This window comes from Corvus brachyrhynchos, unplaced genomic scaffold (genome assembly GCF_000691975.1).
Source record: "Corvus brachyrhynchos isolate BGI_N302 unplaced genomic scaffold, ASM69197v1 scaffold209, whole genome shotgun sequence".
In the NCBI taxonomy this organism is placed as follows: Eukaryota; Metazoa; Chordata; class Aves; order Passeriformes; family Corvidae; genus Corvus; species Corvus brachyrhynchos.
The window spans coordinates 1,644,623-1,663,032 of NW_008246056.1; the positions used below are offsets into that span (position 1 = coordinate 1,644,623).

An 18,410-nucleotide genomic window follows, 5' to 3' on the forward strand; every position below is an offset into this window, starting at 1 on the left:
TGCTTACAAGACCAGCATTCATCTTCCACCAGTGCACGCCAATATTTATTTTCAATTTATTTTGGCTAGGATCTAGCAGAGCATTCATCACGTGCCTGGTGTTGAGCACAGGTGTACTCATTTATACCAAGCTTAGTTTGTGCACAGTGCCTTTCTGGATCAATGCCTTTTTTTTTTTTTTTTTTTTTTTTTTTTTTTTTTTTGCAAAATGTTTGCCAGCAAGTTTGTCTGCCACTATAGGCACAGAACTTTAATTCAAGGCAGCTACAGCAAACAGAGCTGCTTTTGTACCTGAATGTTTCCTGGAAAGCTCTGGTATCTGCACCCATTACAGCTCCTCTTGCTTGAAGCACCTGAAGATACCAAATGCAAGGCCATAGGAGCCAGCTGAGGGAACAGGAGCTCTTTCAAGGCTCACAACAACACCAAAGTTCCTAAGGCCAGGCTGCACAGGGAGCACAATCTGAGACTCCACCATTGTGGCTCCTCTGTTTGCCGAGTACTGCTGCCAGGATTGTGAAAGGCACTTTGCTAGTTTTGTTTTTTCCATCTGCCACTCCCTCACTCCTCCAGGACACAAGGCAGAGACCGCTGGCTGCTTTGGAAAGATCTTTGTGGACTGACCCTGCACCACACCACAGCATCCAGAGGCATCCATGAGGATGCCAGACATCCTGGCTCTCCTGAGGCTCCCAGTGTCACCTGCTTCCTTCCTCCTCGGCATGACATTACAGTGCCTGGAGAGAGGGATGGCTGGGAGCAGCTGGAGACAGGGATGGAACAAACAGCAAGCACCTCACCCGCTGTCACACGATGCTGTGGAGCACACAGAGCAGATGTGGCTCTGCAGCTGGAACCACCCTGCACCACGTGCCAGCTCATCTGAGCCACCACGAGCCCCAGCGTCATGGGACTTCAGCAACAGACTCTGCTCATTCACATGTGCCCAGTTTTTGCCTTCCTAGAAATGCTGTGATAAACTCTTCCAGGAAAGAAACCCAGGTGTGGTTTTAGTTACAGATCAGGAAAATTTGGGCCTTTTTTCCCCCAAAGTATTGTGGAGGATCAAGTGACTTGATCCAAGTTCTAAGAGAAGCTGATGGTTTGTATGGACTGGAGACCTCATGAAAAGATGCTGCTGACTTTTGTAGGTGGCAGAGAGGCAACAGGTCAAACACCTGCCCACAGGTCGCACTTGGAGTCCCAAGAGCTGTGTTAGGTGCAGGCCTCTTGCTTCTCAGCTGCAATACACATCTAGTGAAATCAGTCCAGCTGTGTATTTTTGTCATGCAAAGGACCAGAAAGATTCAAAATTCAGTAGGAGACACATTATAGCCTGCGAAGCTGTCTTTAGGTTAAAAATACTTACCTAGCTTTCACTGATAGCTCCTTTATAGTGCACACAGCAGGTACTTTCCCTTGCTGAGCCGCACGCTTTTGCCAGTCAATATGATCTTACTTTTTCATTGCATTATGAACTGCAGGACTTTAATAAAGGGCAGCATGAAAATTAGCTTTGGCAGACAGCTCTGTTTGCTGAGTCTATACCACAAACAAACAGCAATTGGTGCTGGGGACAGCAAACTTTTGATCACAAACCTGCCAGGATCCAGAAGGCAAGCTGGACAAGGCTCCTTGGCCGAAAATTTCAGTGTTCATGGGGGAACACGAACTCTTGTGACTGCTCAGCAATGGGAAAGCTATTTTTACTTCAAGGTAATTGCTTGCCAATTAACTGGAGGTCATTAACATGTTTGTACAGTCCCAAACATTTGTTCTGGGACTTAAATGTTTATGGGCTCGGTCCAGGGTTCACCTTGACCAACACCTTCAAGCTGTAACGTGCACTCCTGGGGGTGTGCAGGATGTTATCTGTCATGCCTTACCTATTACTCTTAGAAATCCAACCATTTTGCCCAGGATAGTGTTCACTCAGAAATTTGAACCCTGCCTTGAACCGAGAGGCAATTTGGAGGAGGAAGGCAGGCTCCTGGCAGGGAGCAGGGCAAACCTCTGCAAACAGCTGTCACGGGACTCAATCAACAGCCACCAGGTTAGCCTGAGGTGACACAGCTCGAGCATTAATGAGCGCACAGAGAGTGAGCTATGTGGATGGGACCCTTTTAAACGAAGTAGCTGCCTGGACAAGTAATTAATTGTGAAAATGTACCGAAATCTTCTTTCTAAAAAACGACGGTTTAAGGCAGTATGTTGTTAGTTGTTATTGTTATTTCATTCTTGCACAGGACGGCAGCAATTCACAGCCCACCTATGGATCACAGCATCTTCCTGCTCCACACTCTTCCCGCAAGCATAACGTGTGCCTCGCAGGATCCATATTTATGCAGACATCTGTGTCCAGGGCACAGCGTCAGCCAGACAGGAAAGCTGCAGGGACAGAAAGGAGCTGCAGCCTCCTCTCTGCCAGTTCAGCTGGGGGAAAGGAAAAAAAGGGAAAAAGGCAGGTGGGGCGAGCCAAAAGGCTGCGGGCCAGAGAGACTGCACACGAGCAGAGCAGACATTTGGTGTGGCGATCCAGCGCGCCTGCTCCCTCTGTCCTCCCCCTCACCTGGCAGGGCTCCAGCCACAGGCACAGCTCCCCCAGGGCCAGACCTCTGTGCAAGTGCTCTGGGTGCACGTCCTCGAGGTGCCCACGGCGAGGGCACATGCCTGAGAAATCACAGGGCTTAGAGGATTTGCTCCTTGTGCTCACTGAAAAACCTCAAACCCTGCGTCTCGCAGAGGCGGGCTCAGAGCTAAAGTCTGCGTCTGCCTCCTGCAGTTTTCTGTGCAACTCTCTCCTTCCCTTCTGTGGGCTTTCCAGGGGGATGGCAGAGCTGTGGGATGAGTCCTCCCTTCGATAAAATATTGCCATTTTTCTGACTTTGCTGGCTCTGGTTGAGCATGGATGGGGAAAAGACTGAAGAAAGCTGTTTAGAGTTCCTATACTTTGTATGAAGCCTCTCTTGAGCCATCCCTGTCCTGTTGGCACAGCCAACTGGCTTCAATCAAGCTCTCATGCTGAGCTGAATCCATGCCTTCGGAGTAATTGGCAGAGGGATGTTTCTTTAGGAGGTGCTGGTTTCACAGGCTAGCAGCGAGATGGATCAGCTGCAACCAGCAGGAAAGACTGGGCTGAGCCTTTAAAAAATAGATTACTAGATAACAGTGAGAGAAAATAGGTCAAAGAGTAGGACAATGGGGATGAAGTAGAGGAGCAAAGGGAGCCTTATGCATACTTTCAGCCGGTGCTAGTGCACGGGCTGTGAGTGCCACGCCACCGTCAGATGTGCCAGACTCTCATTTCTCCAGCACACTCTAATGCAATGACTCTCAGCCCTTTCCACCCCGTGACCCCTTGTTGCAACATGAAAACAAGCCCTTTCAGGACTTCCCTCCTATCTGTTCTCCAAGAAAAGTGGTGATTACTGCTCATGACTCCTCCTGGACTGTGACCTGCCCTGCTGCACGCACCAGGGCAGGAGAGCGGCCTCCGTGTCCCCCAGCCCATGGTTCCGCAAGGATCCTTCTCTCCTTGGTGACTGTCATCACGAGGGCTGTGCCCTAACAGCAAGGCTGAGAAAACAGAGGTGCTGGAAGCCCTCTTGCTCCTTAGCTAGATGGTTGCTGAAGGGTGCACAAGAGGAGCATGGACATCAATCACCAGGAAGGTTTGCTACCAGCGCCTCCACGTGCTGAGCTGGGCTCTCCTGGAACACACCTTTGTGGGCATGCAGCAAGAACAGCAGCAGCCCCCAAAAAAGGCTCCTACAGCTTTAGGGAGGCTGAGCCTCTTTAGAGAGACTGTAGCCCCTCAAGTGCCCATTGGGGTGGTAAAACTCTGCTGCACTGGTGCTGAGGAGAGATCCTGCTGGTCACCCCATGGCCTCCGGGGCTAAGGAGTGGCACTGCCAGTCCTATGTGCCCTCAGCATGAGGGCAAACAAACTGGGCATCACGGCTCTCCAGCAGGCAGCCCCTGCCCTTTCAGGCATGAGAATGAACAGTTCCCTCCCCTTTTCTGGGCCAGCACCTTGAATAAATACTTTAGCACTGGGTACAAAGAGATCTATTTACTGAGAACTATTCTGTATGTCTGAAATGCAAATAAGTCCATCCAGTCCCTTCCCCAGGACGCTGCCCATATAAGCAGAGAGGGATCAGTCCAAATGACCTTTCAAAAGCTTTTATTTTTTTTGTCTAGGGACAGAGTCTGGTCCTAAAAGTCCAGAGTTATGTAGCTCCTATAGCCACCTTAAAAAGGGATTTTAAAGATTTAAGCTATCGTGTGCTTTAGATGACACAGGGCAATAACCACTTTGTGATTTAATCACAGACAATAATAATTTGGTTCAGTGCATGATTCAGCTAATCCACAATTTGATAAACGTTCATCCTAAACTACAAACCCAAATAGCTTTCTGCAAATCCTGTTTGACACTTTAATGTTAAGACTGCATTTGATAAGCAATCTGTGCTGTACAAGAATATAGGGAGGGAAATTAGGAATTGTTATGCATCTATATGCATCCACAACAGTAATTCAAAGAAAATAAAAATAAACCTTGGCAATTACAGATAAATCTTTATGCAACAAGAAAACGAATAGGTTTGGCTGGGTCTACACTGGATTGATACATGCTACAGCTCCCACAGCTCACACAAAAACAGAAAAACCTGTTACCCCTGGAAAGAAGGTTGAAACCACAATACAGACCCACTGTCTGCTTTAGCAGTGTCATTGATGCATTTACTTTCATTTTAACTTGGCTGAATGTTTTCGAGGGCTGCAACAGAATCTATCACTGCAATTCTGAGTAATTGTGAGTTCTTCAAGACTGATATCCAGGCCAGGCAGTTAAAAATGTCTCAGTGTTTCTGTATCAGCGTTCCCACTTATGATACCCCTGCAAAAATTATGGTGAGGAATGATAATAAACCCCAAATTGCAAAGAATTTTCTCTGACGCTCTGTGGGGCAGTTTTGACACTCAAATTGAAGCTCTGTAAAAGGACAAGCACCACAATATTTCTGCTTATCAAACTCACCTAAGGGACTTGGCATTTACCTCCAAAAGATGGAAACTATCATGAAACTCATTTTTCCAGTCAGGGCCGTAAGTTTGAACATGCTCTCACACTGCTGTTTTGGGCAAGCCACGTGCCAACAGCAGGTCTGTGAGTCACAGCGTGTCCCTAGAGAGGAAAAGGCCACCCTGACCTGGGCTGCAGCAGCCAGACAGGAGCCACACAGGAAGGGATCCCACTTCAGCAACTCTGCCCTGCAAGGCAGAAAGTAGAAACCAAACTAAGCAGCTTTATCTCTGAGATGGCACATTCCAGCCACTGTCCAGGTGGAACCCGGGCATCTGTAGGCATGCAGAGACCACAGGGGACTCACAGGAGAGCCATGGCACCACTCCTGTGTGCTTGGAGAGCCTCAGCTTGTGTCCCACCCCAGTGCTGCTCTCCTGTAAGACGTTTGCTTTTCGTGTTGTCCCTTCCCCGTGGCTCATTTCTGAGCTGTTGCTTCCTTCTGTTTCAATTGCTCTCTGCCACCTTATCTCCCTCATAACCCTGATAATTGATATTGTCCTGTGCAAATCTTCAAGAATCCCAACACTACCACTAACAGCTAGGATTTGGTCCGTAATATTTGCACCCTTAAAATAGATACAATTATAGATTTGTGTAAAACTTGAGTTTATTTTTCCACATTCCTATGTTTTCATGTTGTTAGTGGTTACGAGACATACTTTAGGAAAAACACTTCAGATTATTCATTTAAAATAATTAAATTATTTCTGATATAATCCCTGGATCTTGTGCATAACGAAACATCTGGTACAAAGGTTAGAAAATAAATGTTCTTGGCTTTTTTTTTTTCTTCTTTTGTTAAACAGATGTTGTTGATACAAAACACAGAACTGTAAATCATAGCCTGCATGTGGACACAGACTGTCACTACTGAGCACAAATTTACTGTGGCTAGATAGAGGTTTGAAACAGCAATGAATCACTGGCTTACTAACTTTATTCATGTGGGTATGGTTTCAATATTCTGACATTAAGTGCACATGTCCTTAAAGAAAGGACCTTGTAATGGCAGTCTGGGAGGCTCTGGTTCAGTTCCAGCTGTGTCCGTGTGGGAAGCTCAGCCAGGGCAGCCTGTGTGCAGGGGAACGTGGCAGGTCTCTGTCTGTGCCCTCACACTGGGGAGTGCCCGGGGGGCTGCTGTGCAACCCCGCAGCCCCGGCTCCCCCAGCGCCAGCCAGGGCAGCGCTGGCACAGCCGAGGGCCCGAGCTGCCCACGCAGCCCCAGCTCTGCCACCAAAGTGCCTCCAGCTCGAACCTGTTCCTCCGTCTGCTCCCCTGCTGCTCCCCACAGCATTTCGGTGAGTTCACCGTTGGTCTGCAGGCCAGGACCCCGCCGAGCCCAGCAGCGGTGTCACTGCTTCCCATTGGCTTGTGAGTGACCACAGCTCCGATGCCTCTCCGGCCCCTCGCCGCTCCCGCTCCCGCACTGCTTGCGGCAGCAGGCTGAAGCCCCCGCTTCCCCTGTTCCTCTTTTAATATTGATTTTCCTTCACAAAACACGCCAGCAGCACACTCCAGACACTGAACTCCAGACAAAAGCCAGTGGCACAAATCCCACTGCAATGGAAACGTACCCTGCAGTACCAGGCCACAGACGAAGCCTCCTCCTTGGACACACATGTACCATCCAGTTGGCGAGGACACCACAAATTTTGACTTGCTTTTGTCAATGTGCCTGCTGGTTTGATCCAATGGATCAGGGTCTAACTCCATGGTAAACTCCAAACCACAACCTCTACTTCCTAGCTTTTGTAGCACAGGATTCAGGATCATATTTGTTGAAATTTATGTTTTGGGGTTTTTTTTCACATTTAGCTTTAATTCTCTGGTCCTGTCATCTTGTATTTTGCAAGTACTGTCCATTTCCTGGCTTTAGCTTCAATTTGGTGTAACAGAATCTTTGGGAAATACAAAGACTCAGCTGGAGACTCGTTTTTCAGAGGCTCAGGACTTGACCTTGTTCTCAGCTTTACACAGGCAGAGCTCTGCTGATTGCAGCGCGATTGTTCTGGTTTAGGGTACTGCCAGAGCCAAGGCATTTTGAATCCTGATCTGAATGTTCCTGCTTTGGGCCCATTTCCACTCTGATGTATTTTGCACATGGGGCACTATGAAAGGACAACTGAAAGAGCAACACTTTCTTTGAAAATAAGTAAGAATTATTGACTATCAGCACACAGAACAGTTTTCTTAAGCAATGCTACAATCATGCACATACCTTACACATGCACAAAATCATGGAATCATTAAGGTTGGAAAAGACCTGGCAGATCATAAATGCACATACTCAAGTACCACTCAGAGGAGAAGATTAAGATCTACGTTTCTCTGTGAAGCATCTCTTGACAAAACAACACCAAGCAATGGCCACCTTCCAGTTCTATGGGCTCGAACACTATCAACCTGCTCTCTGACCCCTGGCTCTGCTCAAAGGCTTGCCTGTGGATTCCTCAGCACTGCAAGAACAACTTCTTGCCCATGCAGGCATGATGGTCAAGGATTGGCCCCATGGCAGGTCTGGCTGCAGCAGAGCCCACAAGGTGGGATGGAAGCACAAAGCACTTTCATTCCCTTCAGGAAATAGATAGGAACGAGCAAAACTGGGCCCTCTACTCATTCAGGTTTGTGTCTACCATGGGTTATTTCCAAGGCTGCAGGCATAGATCAATAAAAGAAAAAACACCATGGTACTTCGTGACCCTTATCTGCCCATACTACAATTTCATTTAGTGCTTTTGCTAGGAAATATTAAACTGGATCCTCTGTACAGATCTGCTTTTTCTTTTTTGTTTTCCCAGTCCAGCATTTTAAATGGTTTGCTCTGTTCAGTTAAACTGAATTTTCTCTTGAGAACAAGCAGATGATCGGTTTCACAGGCCCGAACTTAAGATTTTCCTTCAGCAACACCCAGCAAAATGAAAAACAGAAACAAAACATTTTAATCACATGTGTATAAAATACGCAAGGTTCATTAAACATGATTTAAAGTTGCCTGTTTGTTTTGGAGACTCTTTAGAGCTCCTACTAGCCCAAACTCACAGAAGTGTAATGTGATTCCTGATCTATTGAATTTTGGAGGACGGCTGTAGTGGGTTCCATTATATATAAATTGGATGCAGCCAATTTACAATCTCCGATATATACTTTTATCTCAAAATGCCCTGTGAGGCAATTGTGTAAAGTACTTTATCAGGGATTGTTGTTGGTAATATTGCAAGAATTCATGATGTAAAAAATACATCAATGTCATTTAAATTGAACAAAATGGTTCCCTTTTTTTTTCTTGTAGAGCATTTTTAACCATCTTCTCAACAAATTTGTTCAATAAATACTGTATGAAACAAACATTTTGCACTTTGTCCCACAGATGCAATTTGCCAACCTGATTGATTTCTTTCTCTACAACTAATCTGATTTCTTTAGGCTATACATCTTCTCTTTTATTAAAGATGATGCAATCTTAGCTTTTTATCATACACACATCCACCACACAAAAAAGAGAGAAGATTCTGCAAAGCAGCCTTGCAACCAAATAGAAAAGCCTGACACAAATCTCATAAAGCTGATCCCAAAAGATAAATGGCACAATGAGACCAAAGTTACACAAATTCAGAAACTTATCCATGCAGAGTAATACAGGCCAGTGGATTTTTCCTCCCGTGACAGATTCAGCAAAGTAACTTCATAGTATCTGTAGCACCTTGTAAATCAAGCTCATGCCAATGTTGCACCAAATTCACCCAAATCGTGCTGTCTCTGCACTGTGAGATGTCAGAAGCAGAACTGCATTTTTTGTAGCCTTTCCCTGGTTTGCATCTTGCAAAATCTCACTGCTGTGTTTTGAGTCCCAACAACTTTAGGCTTATTTACTTTCAAATGGAGTCCCTGATCAGACTCATCTCCCTGTTCTTTTACTGACTGCCCTCATGTCTTTGGGGAACCCTGTAGCCCTTCCCTTCCTCAGCATCTGCAGTTATCTGCCTTGGCTGTGGACAATTTTTCAGTCTCTTTCCCATTCAAGCAGCCAGAGGCTTAGTACCACTGTAATACAAAGAGCAATAATTGTTTTCAAATGTTGCAATAATATTCGCAAACAGCACTGAAGTGTTTGGTGTCTGTTTCTTCCCTCATTGAGCAAAATCAATTAATTCAGTTGACATGTTTCAGGATCTGCTCATCACATTGTTCCTCTGGGGCTCAACTTCTTATCACTAGCTGTGATCCCAGTCAAGGTCCAGCTTTCGCTGGCAAAGCCCTCTGCAGCCAGTCCCAGGAGAAGCAGGGCTCTGTCACTGCCAGGATTTTAAGTGCAACAGTAGGTGCCTATCCAGTGCCTTGGAGAGCCTTTCCATCACTTGGAGTCACAGACTAAAGGTCTGCCCACACACAGATCCATCTCAAGCCACAGGCTTCTTTAACAAAGGGATAAAAGATGGCTTTTGCAGGCTGCCTGGAAAGTTAACAGCTCCAGTCTCTGGCAGGTTGAGGCGAGAGCGGATTCCAGCAGGGAACCGCAGCCCGTGTCCTGCCAGCAGCGCTGCTTGGCTCGAGGGTGCTCCAGCTGGAACACCTCCACTCCCTGTTCCTGGGATGTGCAAGTTTCAAGGAACAGAGCCTTGTGTCCAGACCCCTCCTCGAGTTTTTAAGGCCAGCAGCAAGCAAGAAAACAAACACGAACCCAACTCGGCTCATTTATTTTAATTTGCAAATTGAACGGGTAGAAGTTGGAAGGAGGACAAGGAGGCTGTGACTACACTGCAGTATCAAGGCAGAACCAATCTTTGTAGCAAAATCTCTGAAGCCTAAAGAGACAGGTGGCCAAACCTTGAACATACAGAGGAAATCAAGCTAAGCTTACAAGCGAGCTACAATATTACAGGGGCCAAAAAGACTAGGTCTGGATAGCATCAAACCACTGATTCTGGATCTCAGGGGGGAAAAAAACCCCAAATATCAATGAATATACTTCTGAGGAGTTTTAGGCTCTGCTCTGTAACTTGAAATTACGTCACAGCTGTGTACACAGAAGTGATTTCAAAGGAAAGAGGGGAATAGACAGGGTTGTGTTGGTGCTTTAGAAGTTAACAAGAATGTGAGGGGCTGAGCAGAGACAAGGGTCGTGTGCCATGGCCATTCGCTCCCCGAGTCAGCTGGAGGATGAAGGTCATCACCAAACCTGCCTGTGCTGCAGCACCTGCCCTTGATACCAAGCTTTCTCCTGCTCCAGCTAATGGCATCATTTCTAAGGAGGTAGGATCAGATCCATGGCTTCCCGTTCAAGCAGCAGCAGGATAATTAATTTTGCCTGTCTGAAAAGTATGTGTATAAACATAAAACCGCTGAAACCTCAAGCTTTTTCAAGGAGGTACCAAATGAAGCCCACCTTTCCCTTTATTTACCCACGTCTCATGCATCACTGAGCCAAGCAGGCCAACTAAATTACTTATGGCAGACCAAAGAGCCCATTGCTGGAAGATGCAGAGCCCTTCAAGTAGAAAAGAAGATGCTCAGCTCTCTTGAAGAATAGGAGCTTTGTGCAAAGATGGAAAGTCCTCACGTGATGCTAACTTTTCATGCTTTGAGAAACACAAATGAGCAGGAAAGCAGCTAATTAGGCACGTTACTGTGATTGCTTATTTTATGAAGTGGAGAGGGAGGTGTTCAGCACTTTAATGAGATAATAGCATAGAGCAAAATTGTGCAGAGAAGCAAAAATAGCAGTGGTCTTCCCACAGAAATGAACATTATTTTTGAGCAATAAGAAAAGCAACAATAGAAAAATAACTCAATACCTAGCAGCAGAAAGAACAGTGCCTTAATTTATTCTGTACATGTAAAACCTGGATAACACTTGGATATACGAGGGTAGAGGGACCTCCCCTCGTATACCCAAGCAGTGGTTGGACTGTGCAAAGGCCAGCTCTATTTTAGTGACTGTATCAGTCAATAGTGATCCCTCTGAGATGCTCTGTGGATTTGTGGCAGGCCTTGATGCAGAAAAAGGACTTTCTCTGGGACCCTGTGCACCTAATCCAAAGCCCTGGACTCCCCACAGGTCCACGTGGAAGGACACAGAGAGCTGCATTCTCACTCGCTCTCCTATTTTGAGCACAACAACAACAACAAAAAAATGGGAGCCGTAAATCATCTATTTAGGTGTATTTCTTTAATTGCTTATTTTATGAAAACCCAACTGCAGACAAAACCAACACTGCATTTCCCAGGAAATGAGCCTGCCTGTGAGACCTCAGATCTTATTTAGCAGCCGGCTTTTGTGCTCTCAGTGTTACTGCCATGGTAAGTAATTACTCATAACGTGACATGCATCGTATCAGCCTTTTAAAAGTAATTAAGAAAAACTTGCATTGCTTAATGATATGTACATACATCTCATCCTTGCAAGTTTGGCTTCGATAACATCTGCTAGTTTTTGGAGCAAAGCCAGTCTTAAAAAGTAAAATAACCCAGCCCTAACAATGGGAGCATTATTAGCTTCCCAAAAGCTATAAACTCCATGCCCCACTCCAGCAGAACATTTGTGTGCACAAGTCCTGTAAGGATTTTCAAGCCTGTGAGTTGCCAGATCAGAAAGTTCATGCTGAACTAGAATTTAAGATAATGAAGAAGCCTCAAAAATACAGTTTATTTATAGTGAGACAGTTTAGGAGCTGCAGCTTACCATCCCTGGCAGATTCAGGTGCAGCAGCTGAAGGGGCCACCCTGATCAGCTGGTGCCCTTCCTCCCTGCTGATATTATCCCTCCTATACAGAGACAGCAGAACCAGTGCCGTGTCCTCTTCTCAACCAGTGCAGTTCAGACTGGCGTGACTTCAGTGGCCATCAATTTTCACATTAGTACTCTTGGCTGTGAACTGCAGCAGCTCAGAAGTGAACAAACACGTCCCTGGTCCTCCCCCCTCTGCTCTCGCTGTGGCAGAAGGGTATGGTGGACATCTGGGGGAGGAAACTCCTGGAATTGTCTGGGATGAATCACCAGAGTGCATGTGAAAAGCACACGGAGTGTCTTCCTGAGATCCCAAGTGCCCATTCTGCAGCATTCATGCTACCTTGGATTGACATTTCTCTGCTTTAGGTCATTCTCTCTACCCATATGGTGTTTTGTGATCTTTGGATCTAATAAGTATATCTACAGAACTACCAGAGAAAACTTTTACCTCCAAAATTCAAAAGGGTGATGGATAACAGAAGAATTTTGGATGTCAGAACTTTTTTCTTCCTTCTCCAAAGAAGCTTTATTTTAAGAGCAGAGGTCAACAGCCCTCTTAGTACATACTATTTTATTACGTTCTCTGACAAAAATTGACAGCAGTAAAGAACAGCTTGTTCCACAAACCCCCATGCTGTCAGCATGCCCTTCCCCTTTCTGTACAGCGCTTTTTCACTGTCTCCACCTCTCCTGCCTGAATTTCCCTCGGAGCTGCCTCCCCTAGAAACTCCACGTGGTCTGCTCGGGGATGGCCACTGACTCTGTCAGACATCAGGGCAGCACACCAGGGTCTGGCATCGGTGAAACGCCTTTTGCTCACTGAGTAACCCTGGAGCAACCTCTCCCAAGGTGTGAGGGGACGGGCAGGCAGCCTCCTGACCCACAGCTGTCGGGCTCCATAGGCACCCTTGGCTCACACCTTGGCTGTTTTGACAGTCAGCTACGTCTGCTGGGGTTGGCTAGGATGAAAAAAAGCCCCTCTGCAGGGTGTGCCAGGGGCCGTACGCAAGCAGCTCTGCCTCCAGGAGGGAGCTTGTCCCCTCGCCCTGCTCCTGTACCAGGGGGTCACAGCCTCATGGAGTGGCTCTGGCCACAACCATCTGACCCCTGGGAGCAGCCAGGAGCTGACATGGCTCACATCACACCTCCCCTCCCGAGGTGGGAACATGGCAAAATGCAGGGCAGCGAGGCAGGAGAGAGGAGGATGCCGAGGGAAAAGGGCTGGCGCTGCCCAGCACACAGCATGGGCAGAATGACAACTATTGAGGCTTCTCAATGGCTCATTTGGCATTATTCCCAGCACTGCTTTTCAATCTGACACCCACTTCTGGGTATCTAATAGAAAAGAAGGCAAAACCATGAGGCTGGAGGTAGGAAGAACAGAAACAACAGCACCAGCTCAAAGGAGCACTAATTTCAGCTGAATTTTCAAACTTCACTATTTAAAAACAGCAAGCAAAACAATCAGAATGTTTCAAAAGGGGAATACATTTTTCCTCGTGGCATGGCTAAATATCTCTTTTATTCAATAATTTAAAAGAAAAATAATAATTTAAAAAAGCTGACACCTTTAAAATACTTAAAATAAAGCAGTTAAAATATTTTGTCACACGACTAATGCCAGGTCATTGCTGTGCCACAAAAGTGCTTTTAAGAGAACTGAATCAGAAGATAATAGTTCAGAATTTCAGGCTGGTGTTGCTCAACCTGTCTCTACTGCTTCCTCCCTGCCACATTGATAGGAATAAAAGGTTCATGGTCCCAGTGACCATAATGGAGAACAGGAGAACAGAACCTTTAATTTCCCAGCAAAGATTGCCTTGCTTTAGAGAGATGGTCCAATTCATGGCAGCATCCTTTACTCTTAGGAGCATAGGCTGGTTTTAGAGCATTTTTCAGCTGACTGAGGAGTTACATAATTGCACCAATTACATCCAATTACATAATTAGGGTAAATAAGTAATAATATAATTAGGTGCTGTGATTATGTAGTTATGACAGGTAGCACTAATGCTGATAAAAGCCATTACGAAACTTGCTAAGAACTGTGGACAGAGCACACGAGAATGAAACTTTCAGGGCTTCGTTTGCTAAAGTCTTTCATTCTTCCAATGGGCAAAATAATTAATTTAATTACTATGCCAATAGCCTTTTATTTTTGCAAATGAATAGAGGTACAAATCATAGGCTAATTCATAGCTCTGTTGAGCTGCAAAAAATTCAGCAGCTAATCATGTCCTTTTTTTTTTTTAACCTCCATATATCTATTTACAGCTACCAAAGCTTGGGTGAAATATGTGTGTACAAATTACACCTCTGAAAAGCAAAGTACAAAAGTTTGGACATTAACCTTCATTGTTCCAGTTATCACATTAAACTGTCTCCTCTGACAAATGGACACAAGGAACATTCAAAGATTGCTGTATCGATGTAATACAAGTTATGTGCATCTCTGGGTTTGCTAGGGATGGTGTTTCTGGTTAAATGGGTTAGATAAACAGGGTTTTTTTCTACAGGAATGAAAATTCAATAGGGGAATCATTCATGCAGGTTCTCAGTGCAAACACAAGGCATGCTGCCAGCTTTTCAAAGTTTCTGTCTCTTCAGATATTGTATAATACCTGTCTGACTTCATAAAAGAGGCCCGGAGAGCAAACAAATACTAAAACCTAGTGCCCTGCTTTAATATTCATTAATATTTCACCCAATGACTGATAAAAGATAAGTGTGCAAGAAGAAAGGACAGCGCTGGAAGAGCAGACGTGCTTTATTCCCACCAACATCTCCATAAAGCTTGAGGTGTATGAACTGCATGTTGCTCTAGAATTCATTTTATGCTTGATGCTTTTTTCTAAAAATAAAAAAACCCACAGAAAAATTAATACCTTTCTTTATGAAAGCTGGATAGCTCCTGACTACTTCTATCACTGCTCAGAGCAGTATGCTAAGTACTGAAGCAAACACGGAGCTGCTGGGAAAATCAAAATCACAGGGAACATCAGGAGTTTGCAGAGACAATGTCCACAGTCCAGAGCAGGAAAGCAAAAGAAGTGCTCTACCCCAAGGTCTTCTGAGGCCAGAGACAAGCAAGATAATGGTAATGCCTTGAAACAAACCACCCCTGGAACAGAAATACAAGTGAACTTGGAAACCTGCAAGAATCTTGCATTTGAGTGTGGGGTGTGTACAACATCATCCACGTGTTTCTTCCCCCTTCTTGAGAAGTGAGCTATGATGTGTAATAACTCCCATCCATTTTGGCACCCAGCCTGTCAAATAATATTCCAAAACAAGGAAACCACAGCATTCCTGGTATCTGTTGTGCTATCAGCAAGCCTTCAAACCAGATGCTTCACTGTTTGCTGGATAAATGATACATAGAAAAGACTGAGAGTCACGAAGTAGACAGTCATATTTTTGGGGCTCTGATGAGGCTGGGCAATGGAGAAAAGAGACTATCAGAACCTGATGCTTTTCCTGGTGCTTAGTTAATACTGATAATTATTCCAATGTTACTTTTTGCAATACTTTGCAAGACAGGAATAGGCAAATGCCAATAATAAATTGGTTCCTCGCCGCAGTTGTAGGGGTAGTGAGGATGATACTTGGAGCTAAACTCTACTTTCTATTAAAGTTACTGCAGCATACTCCAAAATTTTGACCTATGTGTATTGAAGGATAGATCTGAGTCTTGAAGACTGGATTTGGGTAGAAGTTCTCTTCTTTACTCTTCACTCTTTAAGTGATCTGGCTGTGAAAAACATAGAATTCCATTAAATTCCACAGAATCCACTAAAGCTACAGAAGCAGCCATAGAAAGCATTCCTAATTGTAACAAAAACTAATAGAATGAAGAGAGTTCTTCCAGGAGTATGATTCACAGAGTTTTTTCAGCCATATTCTGTGTAGTATGAAATATAAAATCTCATTCCACCTTGTCCTTTTCAAAGAGGTCCCGACACTGCCCTGCTATTCCAACCACCATATATTTATAAATACTTCTTGCAATCCCATACACCCCCAACAAGCCTTTTTCAGCAATGAGTCAATTCCACTGGCAAGTCCCTTGTAAAAGGGTAATTTCAAGCCTCTTTTCTGCCAGATCCTAACCAGGATATGCTTTCTTACCCAGGACTTGGTCACCTCTCCTAGTATCACAAGGATGGTCACTCAGCCTTCAGGCTGTCACAGAGCCTGAATCAGCTCCTCTCTCTGTCTTCATGACAAAAGCCATACTCAGGCTTAATTAGTGCATGGAATGTAGCACATCTCACTTGCCTGTGGTGTAACTCATTACTATCAGGCTGTGTTTGGTTGGGACACACCAAACACATCTGCTACAGCAGCTCATGTGTTTGACAGCTGCAAAACTGCCTCTGAGAGTTCCCTTTTTGACTCTTCTTTTGGTCCAGAGCAAAGCTGTATCTCTAAATCTCTTCCAGTTGAATATCATACTCCATTCCTCCAGTCAGATTATTTTCTTTAATTTCTTAGTATTCCTTGTAGCATGTGATATACTGTAAATTCTTTGGCTCCAAGAGAAAGTGTCCTTTTTTTGTTCACTTAAGAAGTTCCAATTGCTTCTGCTAGGCAGCACATCTTCCCTGGATTTCGTACTAGGAATTTAAACTACACAAAGACACAACTACTAATCTCATACCAGACACTTGTAGTTCAGTCAAACATTTATTTCTCCTTTTTTCTCCCACTCCACCATTTATACTTTCATTCCATTTAAGCTTTATACTTCTAGGTCCACAGGTACCTCTTCATGATCCAAAATAACCTTTAACTTTATATACACTGATGGAAAATGAGAGTTTAATAATCCCAAAATCTGGATTACTGCTAACCACTTAAACAGCCAGCGCTCTGCCACAGAGGAACAGGGGCTTTGAGAAATCAGTTCAGTGCTTGAGGTCAGGTGAGTTTTTGGTGCTTTTCTGTTAGTATTTTAGATATTCCAACAGGAGTTCCAGCCATTAATGCAGAAGTAAAATACATTAGTGAATTACACATCAGAAAAGTCAAACCACTGCTGGCACAGGATGAATACACTTACTGTGAATATTAATGCATCTCTTGGAATTAAACATTAATACTTAACATACATACCACAAAGTTTAAAATCTTACAAACATTGCAGGGAGAGGAAGAGGAGGAACAAATGAGACAAGCCCCAAAGTCTGATTCCACAAATTAAAGTGTTTTTCTGAGATAAGCCAAAATATTTCCGTGTGTAACAGGACAATTTGCCACTATCAGTAATTTCTCGTAATGCAACAGCATCTACAAAGATGTGTTTTATGTTTTCTACCTCGCCCACCACCCTGCAGAAGTGTAGATCCATCACTGCCTACAGTATACATGCTCTGAGCTGGGCAATGAGACTGATGGTTCAAAATTCATGGAAATAGGCTGTTCCTCTGTACCTGAGTACTGAATTCCCATCACCTGCCACAGCACCTTCCCTTCTAGTGGCAATAGCACTTACAAAAGCTCAATTTAAGTGCAGCAATCAAGCACACACTCCTGTCTAAACACAACCATTTCTACTAATGTGAGTTCTTCAAGGTAAGCTCTGCGTAAGCCTGCACAGTGCTTGGGAGTCAACTCTAATTTTAGCCTGCTCCCAATTAGGCATCTTGTCTAAACTAACCATTTAGGCTTTCAAGGGAGTGAGAAAGGTGAGTCAGCCCAGCTATCCTGGACATCCATCTGAAGGCAGGATAAATAACCCAGCTTTCTGCACTGACAGGGCAGAAAGGAGCTGGGATCGATCGAAACCCGGCGCCTGACCCGACGACAGCTGAAGTGAAAGGAGAAGAATCTTCCCCTTGGCTAAACTGGGGACTAAAAGGCCACCCAGCACCTCAGTAATGAGGCTGGGTAGTATGTCCAATCAAAATCCTGATGAGGGATAACAGAGCAATAGCCTTGATAAGAAATGTGGCTCCAGAAATGCATAAACAGTGAAGCCCGATGCGCATTTGGTTACAGCCTCCTCCGGGATTCAGACATATGCCAGCTCTGCAACCACAGGGCCTGGCACAGGCCCTGAGCAGTGCAATACCCGCCAGCAAGTCCACAGGAAGAAAATGCTGCACCAGAATATCCCAGCAGGCAGGCAGCATTCCTCAAAAATGAAGCCCCAGGCCAGGCAGCCTTGATAATCCATCATTCTCAGTCACCAGAATGAACCCTCTTCGGCAGCAGGCTGGAAACAACGGAATCGAACACCTCTCTGGCCCAGTGTCATCACATTTCTCTCTCTGAATCCAAGTACTCTCACTGCTTCCCAAGGCAGTTTCCGTGGCTCTTAAAATCCCTGTGGCTGCTCTGCTTGGTCTTTTCACTCGCTTGTTCAGAGCAGCCATAGGAGAAAAGCACCAGCCCTGAGCACTGACCCTGCATTTCAGTGCTCAGCAGGAGATGTTATTTTTCTGGACAGCAGCCCAGAGACACTGGACAAGGCTGGAGTAGCAGCAGATGTTATGATGCATGCTCTCCTGCCCCAGCTTTGGCTAATGAGGCAGCAGAACCCACAGAGCATGAGAGCACCGACGCCAAACTGGAGACTGCGGCCTG

The 18,410-nt window shown here is 45.2% G+C and overlaps 1 protein-coding gene across 5 annotated transcripts in view; it reads right to left on the bottom strand.

Moving 5' to 3' along the window:
* The window catches only part of ITPR2 (inositol 1,4,5-trisphosphate receptor type 2), a 222,855-nt gene that overhangs the window by 6,340 nt on the left and 198,105 nt on the right, over positions 1-18,410 (bottom strand). The gene's annotated exons all lie outside the window — the stretch shown is intronic.